We start from the raw sequence: 14,666 nt of genomic DNA, 5'->3' as shown, positions 1-14,666 counted from the left end.
ATAGCAAAGACTTGGAACCAACCCAAATGTCCAACAACGATAGACTGGATTAAGAAAATATGGTACATATACACCATGGAATACTATGCAGCCATAAAAAATGATGAGTTCATGTCCTTTGTAGGGACATGGATGAAACTGGAAAACATCATTCTCAGTAAATTATCTCAAGGACAAAAAACCAAACACCGCATGTTCTCACTCATAGGTGGGAATTGAAAAATGAGAACACATGGACACAGGAAGGGGAACATCACACTCCGGGGACTGTTGTGGGGTCGGGGGAGGGACAGCATTAGGAGATATACCTAATGCTAAATGACGAGTTAATGGGTGCAGCACACCAACATGGTACATGGATACGTATGTAACAAACCTGCACATTGCGCACACGTACCCTAAAACTTAAAGTATAATAATAAAAAAAATGAAAAAAATAAAAAATCTACCCATCAAGTACTATGCTTATTACCTTAGTGATGAAATAATCTGTGCACCAAACCCCCATGACACACAATTTACGCATGTAAGAAACCTGTATGTGTACCCCCGAACCTAAAATAAAAGTTGAAAATAAAATAAAAATAAAGTAAATATATAAATAAAATGAAATAGTTTTTGTAATCACCTTAGCTTAGTTTCTTAGAAAATTCTGTTATCAGTAGGAATATAATTTATTCCTGATGTAATATTTCATATTTTTAATATTTAAAAAGCATGTAAATAGCATGTCAATTTTACATATGTGAATTAGTCCATATGTAAACGGGACAGAATTATACAATAATGAATTATTTACTAAACTTATAATTCCCAAATTTCCAAACTCCTGTTTTATATTTATACGCATTTTTTTTTTTTTTTGATACAGAGTCTCGCCCTTTTACCCAGGCTGGAGTGCAGTGGTAGAATCTCGGCTCACTGCAACTTCCACATCTGAAGTTGAAGTGATTCTCCTGCCTCAGCCTCCCAAGTAGAGGTATATGCTTTTTATGTGGTAAGCTTTGGTGATGTCTGAATATTTAATAACTTGCATGGCACAGACACAGAACAGACACTAGCTTTGACAAACAGAAAAGGACAATCATTAGTGTGCAAACTTAGAAAATATCACCACTTGTAGGTCACATTACAATTTAGTAATTAATAGAAATCTTTGACCTAATTCTTACTCTTGGGACCATTCTTCCTTTCATATCCAAGTGACTTTACTCTCTTATGTTCGTCTTTGCCAACTATCACCTTTACAGTGACTACTCCTTGATCATCCTATTTAAAATGGCACATATACTCTCCATCTTCCTCATTCTGCTTAATATTTCTCTATAGCACTTATTGTGAATAAAATTTTGACACATAGCCATGCCGATATATTTAGCTATTGTCTGGGGTTGCTTTGTCACCACAGTGCCAGTTTGTAAAAGCATGAGAGATCCCGTGGCTGGCAAAGCCTAAAGAAGTATATAATATTTGGTCCTTTACAGAAAAGTTTGCCAATCCACAACTTGCATAATTCACTTGTTTATGATGTTCATTGTCTGTCTCACCTCAGCAGATTATAAATTCCATGGAAACAGAAGTTTTGTCTTTTTTGTTCTTTGCATCACTTTTCTATCCCAATTACCTATTAATAGCACTTGACACACAGTAGGCACTTAATAAATATTGATAAAAAAAGGAATGGATAAATGGCAAACTAAACAAAATGTTTATCACATTTTCCACATATCTGCCCTCTTCACTAGTTATGTTTTTAAAAGACAGTAAACAGTGTCATTAGAAATAGGTATAGGAGAACTTAAAAAATAAAAATAAAGCAATATGTAAATTTTTTATGGCAGGCATTATAAATTGTGGCCATTTATTCATAATAAAAATAAAAATAAATTGTTGAATGATTTCACGACTTTTAATATATTATAGAAATAAGTAACATATTTAATTTTTGTATTGTCATATATAATTCACTGGCAGATGGAAAAAGAGGAGTACTTTACCCATTTGAAAGTAAAAGTGGAGGGGTGGAGCCAAGATGGCCGAATAGGAACAGCTCCGGTCTACAGCTCCCAGCGTGAGCGACGCAGAAGACGGGTGATTTCTGCATTTCCATCTGAGGTACCAGGTTCATCTCACTAGGGAGTGCCAAACAGTGGGCGCAGGACAGTGGGAGCAGCGCACTGTGTGTGAGCCAAAGCAGGGTGAGGCATTGCCTCACTCGGGAAGCGCAAGGGGTCAGGGAGTTCCCTTTCCTAGTCAAACAAAGGGGTGACAGATGGCACCTGGAATATCAGGTCACTCCCACCCTAATACTGCGCTTTTCTGATGGGCTTAAAAAACGGCACACCAAGAGATTATATCCCGCACCTGGCTCGGAGGGTCCTATGGCCACGGAGTCTTGCTGATTGCTAGCACAGCAGTCTGAGATCAAACTGCAAGGCGGCAGTGAGGCTGGGGGAGGGGCACCCGCCATTGCCCAGGCTTGCTTAGGTAAACAAAGCAGCCAGGAAGCTCAAACTGGGTGGAGCCCACCACAGCTCAAGGAGGCCTGCCTGCCTCTGTAGGCTCCACCTCTGGGGGGCAGGGCACAGACAAACAAAAATTCAGCAGGAATCTCTGCAGACTTAAATGTCCCTGTCTGACTGACAGCTTTGAAGAGAGTACTGGTTCTCCCAGCACGCAGCTGGAGATCTGAGAACAGACAGACTGCCTCCTAAAGTGGGTCCCTCAACCCCGAGCAGCCTAACTGGGAGGCACCCCCCAGTAGGGACAGACTGACACCTCACTCGGCCGGGTACTCCTCTGAGACAAAACTTCCAGAGAACTATCAGACAGCTGAATTTGTGGTCTCACGAAAATCTGCTGTTCTGCAGCCACCACTGCTGACACCCAGCCAAACAGGGTCTGGAGTGGACCTCTAGTAAACTCCAACAGACCTGCAGCTGAGGGTCCAGTCTGGTAGAAGGAAAACTAACAAACAGAAAGGACATCCACACCAAAAACCCATCTGTACATCACCATCATCAAAGACCAAAAGTAGATAAAAACCACAAAGATGGGGAAAAAACAGAGCAGAAAAACTGGAAACTCTAAAAAGCAGAGCACCTCTCCTCCTCCAAAGGAACGCAGTTCCTCACCAGCAACGGAACAAAGCTGGATGGAGGATGACTTTGACGAGTTGAGAGAAGAAGGCTTCAGACGATCAAACTACTCCAAGCAATGGGAGGAAATTCAAAACAATAGCAAAAAAGTTAAAAACTTTGAAAAAGAATTAGAAGAATGGATAACTAGAATATCCAATGGAGAGAAGGGCATAAAGGAGCTGATGGAGCTGAAAGCCACGTATCGAGAACTACACGAAGACTGCAGAAGCCTCCGTGGCAGATGCGATCAACTGGAAGAAAGGGTATCAGTGATGGAAGATGAAATGAATGAAATGAAGTGAGAAGGGAAGTTTAGAGAAAAAAGAATAAAAAAAAAATGAACAAAGCCTCCAAGAAATTTGGGACTATGTGAAAAGACCAAACCTATGTCTGATTGGTGTACCTGAAAATGACAGGGAGAATGGAACCAAGTTGGAAAACACTCTGCAAGATATTATCCAAGAGAACTTCCCCAATCTAGCAAGGCAGGCCAACATTCAGATTCAGGACATACAGAGAACGCCACAAAGATACTCCTCGAGAAGAGCAACTCCAAGACACATAATTGTCAGATTCACCAAAGTTGAAATGAAGAAAAAAATGTTAAGGGCAGCCAGAGAGAAAGGTCGGGTTACCCACAAAGAGAAGCCCATCAGACTAACAGCTGATCTCTCGGCAGAAACTCTACAAGCCAGAAGAGAGTGGGGGCCGATAGTCAACATTCTTAAAGAAAAGAATTTTCAACCCAGAATTTCATATCCAGCCAAACTAAGCTTCATAAGTGAAGGAGAAATAAAATACTTTACAGACAAGAAAACGCTGAGTGATTTTGTCACCACCAGCCCTGCCCTAAAAGAGCTCCTGAAGGAAGGACTAAACATGGAAAGGAAACCGGAACCAGCCCCCACAAAAACATGCCAAATTGTAAAGACCATCGAAGCTAGGAAGAAACTGCATCAACTAACGAGCAAAATAACCAACTAACATCATAATGACAGGATCAGATTCACACATAACAATATTAACTTTAAATGTAAATGGGCTAAATGCTCCAATTAAAAGACACAGACTGGCAAACTGGATAAGGAGTCAGGACCCATCAGTGTGCTGTATTCAGGAAACCCATCTCACGTGCAGAGACACACATAGACTCAAAATAAAGGGATGGAGGAAGATCTATCAAGCAAATGGAAAACAAAAAAAGGCAGGGGTTGCAATCCTAGTCTCTGATAAAATAGACTTTAAACTAACAAAGATCAAAAGAGACAAAGAAGGCCATTACATAATGGTAAAGGGATCAATTCAACAAGAAGAGCTAACTATCCTAAATATACACGCACCCAACACAGGAGCACCCAGATTCATAAAGCAAGTCCTGAGTGACCTACAAAGGGACTTAAACTCCCACACAATAATAATGGAAGATTTTAACACCCCACTGTCAGCATTAGACACATCAACGAGACAGAAAGTTAACAAGGATATCCAGGAATTGAACTCAGCTCTGCACAAAGTGGACCTAATAGACATCTACAGAACTCTCCACCCCAAATCAACAGAATATACATTTTTTTCAGCACCACACCACACCTATTCCAAAATTGACCACATAGTTGGAAGTAAAGCTCTCCTCAGCAAATGTAAAAGAACAGAAATTATAACAAAATGTCTCTCAGACCACAGTGCAATCAAACTAGAACTCAGGATTAAGAAACTCACTCAAAACCGCTCAACTGCATAGAAACTGAACAACCTGCTCCTGAATGACTATTGGGTACATAATGAAATGAAGGCAGAAATAAAGATGTTCTTTGAAACCAAAGAGAACAAAGACACAACATACCAGAATCTCTGGGACACATTCACAGCAGTGTGTAGAGGGAAATTTATAGCACTAAATGCTCACAAGAGAAAGCAGGAAAGATCCAAAATTGACACCCTAACATCACAATTAAAAGAACTAGAAAAGCAAGAGCAAACACATTCGAAAGCTAGCAGAAGGCTAGAAATAACTAAAATCAGAGCAGAACTGAAGGAAATAGAGACACAAAAAACCCTTCAAAAAATTAATGAATCCAGGAGCTGGTTTTTTGAAAAGATCAAAAAAATTGATAGACCACTAGCAAGACTAATAAAGAAGAAAAGAGAGAAGAATCAAATAGATGCAATAAACAATGAAAAAGGGGATATCACCACTGATCCCACAGAAATACAATCTACCATCAGAGAATACTACAAACACCTCTAGGCAAATGACCTAGAAAATCTAGAAGAAATGGATGAATTCCTCGACAAATACACCCTCCCAAGACTAAACCAGGAAGAAGTTGAATCTCTGAATAGACCAATAACAGGTTCTGAAATTGTGGCAATAATCAATAGCTTACCAACCAAAAAGAGTCCAGGACCTGATGGATTCACAGCCGAATTCTACCAGAGGTACAAGGAGGAACTGGTACCATTCCTTCTGAAACTATTCCAATCGATAGAAAAAGAGGGAATCCTCCCTAACACATTTTATGAGGCCAGCATCATCCTGATACCAAAGCCTGGCACAGACATAACCAAAAAAGAGAATTTCAAACCAATATCCTTGATGAACATTGATGCAAAAATCCTCAATAAAATACTGGCAAACCAAATCCAGCAGCACATCAAAAAGCTTATCCACCGTGATCAAGTGGGCTTCATCCCTGAGATGCAAGGCTGGTTCAACATATGCAAATCAATAAATGTAATCCAGCATATAAACAGAACCAAAGACAAAAACCACATGATTATCTCAATAGATGCAGAAAAGGCCTTTGACAAAATTCAACAACGCTTCATGCTAAAAACTCTCAATAAATTAGGTATTGATGGGACGTATCTCAAAATAATAAGAGCTATCTATGACAAACCCACAGCCAATATCATACTGAATGGGCAAAAACTGGAAGCATTCCCTTTGAAAACTGGCACAAGACAGGGATGCCCTCTCTCACCACTCCTATTCAACATAGTGCTGGAAGTTCTGGCCAGAGCAATCAGGCAGGAGAAGGAAATAAAGGGTATTCAATTAGGAAAAGAGGAAGTCAAATTGTCCCTGTTTGCAGATGACATGATTGTATATCTAGAAAACCCCATTGTCTCAGCCCAAAATCTCCTTAAGCTGATTAGCAACTTCAGCAAAGTCTCAGGATACAAAATCAATCTACAAAAATCACAAGCATTCTTGTACACTAATCACAGACAAACAGAGAGCCAAATCATGAGTGAACTCCCATTCATAATTGCTTCAAAGAGAATAAAATACCTAGGAATCCAACTTACGAGGGATGTGAAGGACCTCTTCAAGGAGAACTACAAACCACTGCTCAATGAAATAAAAGAGGATACAAACAAATGGAAGAACATTCCATGCTCATGGGTTGGAAGAATCAATATCGTGAAAATGGCCATACTGCCCAAGGTAATTTATAGATTCAATGCCATCCCCATCAAGCTACCAATGACTTTCTTCACAGAATTGGAAAAAACTACTTTAAAGTTCATATGGAACCAAAAAAGAGCCCACATCGCCAAGTCAATCCTAAGCCAAAAGAACAAAGCTGGAGGCATCCTGCTACCTGACTTCAAACTATAAGACAAGGCTACAGTAACCAAAACAGCATGGTACTGGTACCACAACAGAGACATAGATCAATGGAACAGAACAGAGTCCTCAGAAATGATGCTGCATATCTACAACTATCTGATCTTTGACAAACCTGACAAAAACAAGAAATGGGGAAAGGATTCCCTATTTAATAAATGGTACTGGGAAAACTGGCTAGCCGTATGTAGAAAGCTGAAACTGGATCCCTTCCTTACACCTTATACAAAAATTAATTCAAGATGGATTAAAGACTTAAATGTTAGACCTAAAACCATTAAAATCCTACCAGAAAACCTAGGCAATACCATTCAGGACATAGGCGTGGGCAAGGACTTCATGTCTAAAACACCAAAAGCAATGGCAACAGAAGCCAAAATTGACAAATGGGATCTCATTAAACTAAAGAGCTACTGCACAACAAAAGAAACTACCATCAGAGTGAACAGGCAACCTACAGAATGGGAGAAAATTTTTGCAACCTACTCATCTGACAAAGGGCTAATATCCAGAATCTACAATGAACTCAAACAAATTTACAAGAAAAAAACAAACAACCCCATCAAAAAGTGGGTGAAGGACATGAACAGACACTTCTCAAAAGACGACATTTATGCAGCCAAAAAACACATGAAAAAATGCTCAACATCACTGGCCATCAGAGAAATGCAAATCAAAACCACAGTGAGATACCACCTCACACCAGTTACAATGGCCATCATTAAAAAGTCAGGAAACAACAGGTGCTGGAGAGGATGTGGAGAAATAGGAACACTTTTACACTGTTGGTGGGACTGTAAACTAGTTCAACCATTGTGGAAGTCAGTGTGGTGATTCCTCCGGGATCTAGAACTAGAAATACCATTTGACCCAGCCATCCCATTACTGGGTATATACCCAAAGGACTGTAAATCATGCTGCTATAAAGACACATGCACACGTATGTTTATTGCGGCACTATTCACAATAGCAAAGAATTGGAACCAAGCCAAACGTCCAACAACGATAGACTGGATTAAGAAAATGTGGTACATATACACCATGGAATACTATGCAGCCATAAAAAATGATGAGTTCCATATCCTTTGTAGGGACATGGATGAAACTGGAAAACATCATTCTCAGTAAACTATCGCAAGGACAAAAAACCAAACACCACATGTTCTCACTCATAGGTGGGAACTGAACAATGAGAACTCATGGACACAGGAAGGGGAACATCACACTCCGGGGACTGTTGTGGGGTGGGGGGAGGAGGAGGGACAGCATTAGGAGATATACCTAATGCTAAATGACGAGTTAATGGGTGCAGCAAAACAACATGGCACATGGATACATATGTAACAAACCTGCACATTGTGCACATGTACCCTAAAACCTAAAGTATAATAATAAAAAAAAGAGAAAAATAAAATAAATAAAAAAGGCAAATAAAAAAAATAAAGTTGACCTGATTTTTAAAATTACATAATGAAATGACCTTTTTCTGTTATCTATATTTATAAGCAGAAGTATACTTAATTTTAATTAGTAATTATTCCCACTTTTCAGATTATTAAGACAGCTTAGCTATAGCCACCCAATTCCATTGTCCTTATAGCCATTATTTCAGCTCTACTATTCTTCTCATCTAAACATAGCAAATATGTTTTCTCCACAAATAAACCATACCACTAGTTCATAAAGCTTACCACTGGTAACTTTTATAAATTACATAGCTATCTTTTTTCAGGAACTGTCTATACTTCATCTACCTGCAATGACAGGTTTCTCATTGTCAAGGCAGCAAGTGATTCAACTCCAAAATTTAACTTTAAATTTGCTTGTTTGATCATTTCTGACTTCAACATTCAAGTTGAATTACAAAGGAAATGGAATATGAAACATAGATAAGCATGAAGGAAATTTACAGGGGCTGCTGGAATCAGTGTTCTTGAAATGGAGGAAAAGGAATGAGGATTATGAATACAGAAAATCTGAGTGCTATTCAGTTGCAACAAATGCTCTGCTGACACCACAAGGATTTCTGAAACTAGGGTACACTTCAGAGCTGTCCTAAATTGAGAGGAGGACTTCCATACTCCTATGTTTTTAGGCCATTGGAGGGGTCTGCCCACAGAAAGAGTCATGACATTGGGAAAAGTAGTTTTCTACAGCTGAGACAATGCTAAAGAGAGCTTACAGCTAAGACTTGTTAATCGGCAAAATTTGAGTAGGGAGCTACAATGACACCTTCATGCGAGAAAAAACATCTGGGTGGCATATTATAACCTCCACCATATTTACTTATTTTTTTTTCCTTTTAAGTAAAGTATCCTTAAAATTAATAGAGTTATCATTCTTAAGGATCTACAAATTAAAATACATATTCTGGTTCTACAGAGTCCACTGACTAGTTGGCAAGAAGTGGAAGTAGGCAGGCAATAAAAATACTGTAGTGTGAACGTTTATATTATTACTAAGCTGGAACTTTTCTCTTCTGGAAAGTGCCCCTGCCTCCATCTGCCTTAAAAATAAAAGCGCCTGTGCCTACATAAATTTAATGTTTACTCCAAGAAATCTTCACCCAAGAAGTTAGGATTATGAACTAATAAATAACTTTACTGTTTGCTTGAAGAAATTATTGCAACAAAAGTATCTGAGAAAACTATTTGCTCACATCTGAGCAAACAACTGTCAAGACAACATTTTTCACACCCAAAGAAACAGCTCAGTTATTACAACAGTTCCATCTAGTCTTCAAAATCTTCACCCTTCTTTGTCTAGCAATCCTATACTATTGTGTGAAAACTTTATTCAGTTCCAAAACATTCCCCAACTCTAAAGACCCAATTTAAGCCACTTGAGCTAATAGTTTAAAATCCCATAAATACCCTTCACTAACATCCTGTCTTTGAGAAACTATTGAGACTGTGTCCATGTAGTGTTCTTTGTTGCTGCACAAATTTAATGAACTAAGATTTGCTTAATCTACAGATGTTTTGGTGGTTTGTGGAAGAGACTATAATTATCCATTCTGGAAATCACTTTAAGAACCTTTTAAGATCTTCTTGGCATGGTTGAAGATCCTCAATTCAGAAACAGTGCATTATCATGTCATCTAATAAGTATCCTATATGGGAACCTTTCCGACCACAATAGTAAATTATGCCCCACATTTAGCCTGAGCTATGATTTCTATTGTCTATATCAGTTATAGCCTACAGACTATAATTGTTCATTTATGTCTATGTCTTCTTTGCTGCCACACCAGCAGTGTCAGATAAGACAAAGACAATATGATCCCCACAACTGAAAACATTTACTATTTACTTCTTTAGAAACAACATTACTGATCTGTTATTTCAAACCTGATGGCTGAGTTTATCTCCTGAGAATGGAGGAATCACTCCTCTATAAATCATTTGCTTATGAGCTCATGAATTGAAAACTCTTATCTTTGTTAAAAACCACGTCAGTAGCAACACTCTAACTTTTCTCTCTGTTTGTCCTTGTCACTTTTTGTTTTGAGTCTTTTTAAGAGGGAGTTTATAGAGTAGAGTGGGCATAGTTCCAAGCAGTCTGTCCCTTAAGATGGCCCCAGTGCTCATAAGATAAAAAAGTCTTATCATGTGTTAATCCTTACTAGGCAAACTTTGTCTTCCTTAATGTTTCAAATTTAATGAAGAGTTTCCTATGTCTTGTATTTTTTTATTTGTTTTCTACTTGTCTAGATCAGGAATTGCCGAATTATGGCCTGTAAGTCACACCTTTATTTTATGTGTATAGCTATGAATTTACTTGGTTGCCTCTGTTCAGTGCTGGAGGTTTCACTGCACTACAGTTGGTGATGGTTGGTCTTTGGCCAGATTCTGGAGACACTTGATTTTACAAACACCATTTTTACCTACTGCAGTTCTCTTAAAGTCTTATTAGTCTCTCCACCAAACAGAGCTTTCTTCATGTTTTAATTCATGTACACATCTCTCTGACATAATTTCACCAATAACAATTTGGAAATGCACTGCCAAGTTCAGGAATATTTTGATCTGAAGATGATTTTTCAATTTAGAACACAAAAGAGAAAACTCTCATGAAGAAATCCTTTTTATTATCTGTCTATACGAGTAACATAGAAAACCTCTTTGTCTCCATATTTCAGAGATTAATAATGTTACACCTTAATTTATTTTTTGTTATTTTCTTATATATGTTATTATTTCCTCTTTGATAAATTAAGTTTCTATAATGTGTACTGATACCAATTAACTGTGATATCCACAAGGCTTTTATCAATAGTATTATTCTTGGCTTCCATGGTCACTCCATGGTAAGAGCATAATATTTGACTAAAATTAACTTATGATTTTCCTAAAATATGCTGGCTGTGCGCAGTGACCAGACCTCGTGCTTGCTCACCCACACGCCCCTCGCCTGGCGCTCTGTACCTGGCTCTTAGCAGGCGTGGCATCCGGACTGGTAGCAAGAGTGGAGCGCAGCCTGCTAGGCCTAGTGGGCTGGGCAGAAGGAGCCCAGCGGCGCAAGCAATACTCACACAGAGATGCTGCAGCCCACACAGGTTTCTGGCTGGCACAGTGACACCCCAAGGATCCTGTGATAGTATTTTAAGCCCATCTGATCCTATTAGTCTTCTTGGGCAGTCATAACAAAATACCACAGATTGGATGGCCTAAAAAACAAGAAATCAATTTTCCCACAATTGTAGAGGCTAGAAGTCCACGATCAAGGTGCTTGTTTATTCGATTTCTGGCAAGGCCTCTCCTCCTCACTTGTACGTGGCTTCCATTTTATGTAACCTCACATGGCCTTTCCTCAGTGCACTAAGAGAGTGAGCAACCTCTCTGGTGTCTTTTCTTATAAAGACACTAGTCTTGTCGAAACAGAGTCCGACCATTATGACCGCATTTCACCATAATGACTTAATTAGAGGCTACATCTTCAAATATATTTAGGCTGGGAGTGAGAGCTTCAAAACCTTTTTTTTTTTTTGAGGAGTAGGGCACACATTTTCCATCCTAATGAGATCTTGTCTAACTCAGGCAGCAAATGAAGCACTGAGCCAACAAAGTTTAAGGTTTCCCCTAGCATTCAACACAAAGTAAAAACCAAACACCAGTATTTTCAGATCCACTTCACAACGAGAGAAAGGTAAAAGCAATTTACCTTACCTCACCCTACAGCGAACTAGTTTGTTCACAGCAAGAGGACTAGAAAAAACACAACAGTGCGGGTCAGGGCAGCCGACCGCTCTAGAGACCCAGTCCTCTGCGCGCGCCTTCGGCCCTGGCCCAGTCGCTGTGCGCAGAATCAGGCGACGCGCGCAGAATCACCCAGCGGCGCGCGCAGAATCAGTTCTGAGCCTCCTGGCTCCCGGCTCTCCCGCCTGTCACGGGTGTTTATCCCGCTGCTGGGCAACCTTTCCCGCGAAGGAGGCTGTGCCTTCATTCGGTCACGCCCCGGGCTGGGGAGGCTCCTCCCTGGTGCGCAGAAACCGCAGGGGCGGGGAGGAGCCGGGCTCTGCCTGCACCCGGGGGAGAGTGGGGCTGGCACCGCGCAAGGCGCCCTGTCTCCGGCGAGACTGATTTCGGCCTCCTGACCTCGGGACCCCTGACAGTGGAGTGTCAGAGACGGAGGAGGATTTAGTGATCTTGTCCAACCCCCGCCCGCTTTTCACAGGTTGGGGAGATGGGCGCCTGGAGAACGAAAATCCAGTTATCACAATTGACTCCAGAAGAGAGAAACTAACAGAACAATAACAATGGAAGAAATTGAGAACATTATCTAAAAGCTATCATCCTGCCAAACTCCAGGCTCAGATTGTGTTACGGGTTAAAAAAAGTCAGCCCTTCATGAAAACGAAAGACCTTAAGCAACACGATGGATTCAGAAGCTCATGAAAAGAGGCCACCAACACTAACATCTTCAGAACAAGATATATCACCTCATATTACAAATGTTGGTGAAATGAAGCATTACTTGTGTGGCTGCTGCGCAGCCTTCAACAACATCGCAATCACATATCCCATTCAGAAGGTCCTCTTTGGACAACAGCTGTATGGCATCAAAACCCGGGATGCAATATTTTAGTTGAGAAGGGAAGGATTTCGAAACTTGTGTCCTGGAATCCTTCCCCCATTGATGCAGAAGACAACTACACTTGCACGTAGGTTCGGTCTCTATGAGGATTTATCCTGCCTTCTCCACAAGCATGTCAGTGCTCCAGAGTTTGCAACCTGTTGCGGGGCGGCAGTGCTTACAGGGAGAACAGAAGCAATTTTCACTCCACTAGAAGTAGTTCAGACATTGATTCAAGACCACAAGCATCATGACAAATTTACCAACACTTATCAGGCCTTCAAGGCACTGAAATGTCATGGAATTGGAGAGTATTATCGAGGCTTGGTGCCCATTCTTTTCCAGAAGGGACTCAGTAATGTCTTGTTTTGCGGCCTTTGAGGTCCTATTAAGGAGCACCTGCCTACAGAAACGAGTCACAGTGCTCATTTGGTCAATGATTTTATCTGTGCAGGTCCATTGGGTGCCATGTTGGGATTCTTGTTTTTTTCCAATTAATGTTGTAAAAACTCGCATACAGTCTCAGATTGGTGGGGAATTTCAGTCTTTCCCCAAGGTTTTCCAAAAGATCTGGCTGGAATGGGACAGAAAACTGATAAATCTTTTCAGAGATGCCCATTTGAATTACCATCGGTCCCTTATCTCTTGGAGCATAATCAGTGCAACTTATGAGTAAAGGTTATATGAAAAAAAACAACAGTTAAGTGCCATTTATCAACTGAATAGACCTAAGAGGAATGCAGTTTGGCCTCTTTCTTAGTTGGCCAAATACAAGTCGGTGTCATAACTCCAGGCCACAGTAAGTTATGGGCAAAGCTGTTTTGCTTAAGCCTCAATAAAACAGAATAAAAGATTCCAATAAGAAAATATGAGGGATTTGTTTGTTTTGTTTTCTGGTTTTTTGTTTTGTTTTGTTTTTTTGTTTTATCATTACCTAAGAGCCTTAGGCTAATTGCCTAGTAAATAGCTGTCCATCTGATGGCCTTTGATAGGGAACCTAATCCCCAAAATAGGATTATTTTTCTCAAACCAGTCTTGAAATCTTCTGCATTGAAACATAAGTGGCTGTGAACAGCCAGAGAGAAGGTCCTCAGGGGCCAGGGGCTCCTCAGGCTTCCTTTGTTACTCCATTGCTTGCTTCTCTGCCTTCAGGAGCAGCTGCAGAGGATAGTCTTCATTAAGCTCAAGCATATGACAATGGGGCAGAACAGAGAAGAAAAACAGCTTATTAGGTGTAGGCTTTTAATGATAAATTGCTTGTATTCGTTTTGAAACTAAGTACCTGTTGGATAGTTATTATACTATTTCTGTTTAGATATGGTAGATCAAGGAGCTATGAAAGTTCCCATTTTGCTTTCTAGGTTTGAAAGTTTTCTGTTTGATTTTGACTGTGACCTTCAACCCTTCCAAAATATCCTTATGTTGATTTTACTTATTTCATTGCCAAAAGATGAAGGGACTTAAATGTTGTTACAGGTGTTCCATCCTGTTAAGAAATTTTCGTATTAATTGTGTATAGATCAAATTCTGGTTAGCTTGGTTTCTTTGAATTATCAGGGCCATCTCAGCGAAGGTCTGTAGTTATTTTTCCCCTTGAGTAGGAGTTGGTCATATTCAAGCGTCCTATTCTCTTAAAACTCTTCTTTTAAAAAATAAACACTTCCATATCATTTTGTTTTGGAAGTCTGTTAATGCAATCCCACTTTTTTTCACCCTAGTTTCTAAATGTTACAGAGTAGGGAAAAGGCCCAGGATAGTTTTCACCACACAGTGTGGTGGCTGTCTTTTATTTTACCTTTGGAAATAGAGACTCCGTT

At 39.9% G+C, this 14,666-nt stretch overlaps 1 protein-coding gene and 1 pseudogene across 1 annotated transcript in view; one reads left to right on the top strand and one right to left on the bottom strand.

The window, feature by feature from the left end:
* EYS (eyes shut homolog) overlaps positions 1–12,056 on the bottom strand; it is a 2,088,383-nt gene extending 2,076,327 nt beyond the window's left edge. The window contains exons 1-2 of the mRNA XM_063618766.1: positions 11,943–12,056; positions 11,309–11,443 (exon numbers count right to left, since the gene is read on the bottom strand). The gene's annotated coding sequence lies outside the window, so the exon portion shown is untranslated. The remainder of the gene's footprint in view (positions 1–11,308; positions 11,444–11,942) is intronic.
* Positions 12,057–12,132: 76 nt separating this feature from the next.
* Positions 12,133–13,718, top strand: LOC129462817 (mitochondrial nicotinamide adenine dinucleotide transporter SLC25A51-like; annotated as a pseudogene).
* The last annotated feature ends 948 nt before the right edge of the window (positions 13,719–14,666 follow it).

The sequence above is a fragment of the Symphalangus syndactylus genome, chromosome 2 (genome assembly GCF_028878055.3).
Source record: "Symphalangus syndactylus isolate Jambi chromosome 2, NHGRI_mSymSyn1-v2.1_pri, whole genome shotgun sequence".
Lineage (NCBI taxonomy): Eukaryota > Metazoa > Chordata > Mammalia > Primates > Hylobatidae > Symphalangus > Symphalangus syndactylus.
This window is presented reverse-complemented; position numbering and strand designations above follow the sequence as displayed.